This window comes from Kryptolebias marmoratus, linkage group LG24 (genome assembly GCF_001649575.2).
Source record: "Kryptolebias marmoratus isolate JLee-2015 linkage group LG24, ASM164957v2, whole genome shotgun sequence".
Classification (NCBI taxonomy): Eukaryota; Metazoa; Chordata; class Actinopteri; order Cyprinodontiformes; family Rivulidae; genus Kryptolebias; species Kryptolebias marmoratus.
Window position 1 is genome coordinate 9,976,998 of NC_051453.1, and position 1,542 is coordinate 9,978,539.

Consider the following 1,542-nt stretch of genomic DNA (forward strand, 5'->3'; position numbering starts at 1 on the left):
TTTGCTTTGTTTATTATTGAATCTGCCATTTCACTGCTGCCCTTTTCTTAACTGGAAAGAAAAGACACAAGAGCAGAAAATATACAACAGTTTATTTTAAAAGGTTGCTCTCATAATGTAAAGGTGCTAATGCTCTCTTTGTGATTATACAGCAGAATAATAAGCATTACAGGTGTTTCAATAAATAATGTCTGTAAATAAAGTATATAGTTACTACTTTCTCTCATCAAAATATAATTTTATTTATACACATGTAATGTATGGATAAACTGGAACAAATTGTCTTTATACATGTTGAATTTAAAGAGTAGGAAAGGAATTGTACACAACACAGATGAGTAACCTTCATGAACCCAAACCTTTGAATCAGCTATAAACAAACATTTTAGAAATGATCTTTACACGCACATATGTAATTATCACCCCCTCAAAGCACAAATGCTTTACATTTCTGAAGACCTGAAATAAACAAATCTAGTAGGACTTTATGAAATGAAAAATCATTTAAGTGAAAATGAGCAAAATACAACTTAATTCAGTAAAATTAATCATTTAGGTTCATTTGAAAATATTTTTTTCAGCTTTTTAAAGTTGTTTTTGACACCGTGCTGGCAATTTGATTTCAATTCAATCCAAAATCTAACAGTATTTTTTAGAAATTTCATCAAGTTATGATGTATTTTGTCTGTAATCGTTAGACTTTTTCTAATTTATTTAAAAACATTGTTTTTCATGCTTTTCACATAAATATTATTAAACAGAGTTAAGAGGAAGTCTTCATACCATTTTAAAAAATTACATTTCCTCACATCTTAAGCAAGTTTGCAAGCTATAAAGCTATACTTATTTTCTGGTAGAGTATAAAAAAAGTCTCTCAGTTGTATTTTGAACACTAAAGATGATGAAATAGCTGAAAAGGTTCATAGTTCAGGGTTGCAGCAGCATTCACCAGTGTGTTTACAATTTGTAGAAGATGCAATTCCAAACTTTTTTACAGAATATATCAACTATTTGAAGCAGGGTACCAGAGTTTAGGCTTAATTATTTTTCGTAGAAATTGAAATGTGTTATTCCTTTTCCATCAAATGTTTACTGAAGCCCTGCATACCTTGTCTGTTGAATGCAAGAAACCACTGGTGATGAATAAATACTGACTATATAAATGTCTCCTAGCATCAAGGCTGTAGTACATTGTAGAAATTCTGCAAGGAAACTTCAATATATACTTAACTTTATATGTTTGTGGTAGCAAAAGAAAGCACTTACATGCATACAAATGTAAATATCACTCCAGAAGAGAAATAAGTCTAACATGCTGTCTGTCAGCCTCAAGTTGTTTCTTATGGAGCATGCGCTAAGCTACTTCATTTCACCTGAGAAGGTAGTTCTACAAAAAAACTGTATCATCAGGCAGCCTATCTCAGCTTCATATACAACGATACAAACTGAAAAAGTTGAGACATTAGGCCAGACACTTCAAAATCTTTTTTGTTTTTCTTTAAAAAAACCCCCACATCATCAGAACCATGAAGTGCAAAAAAG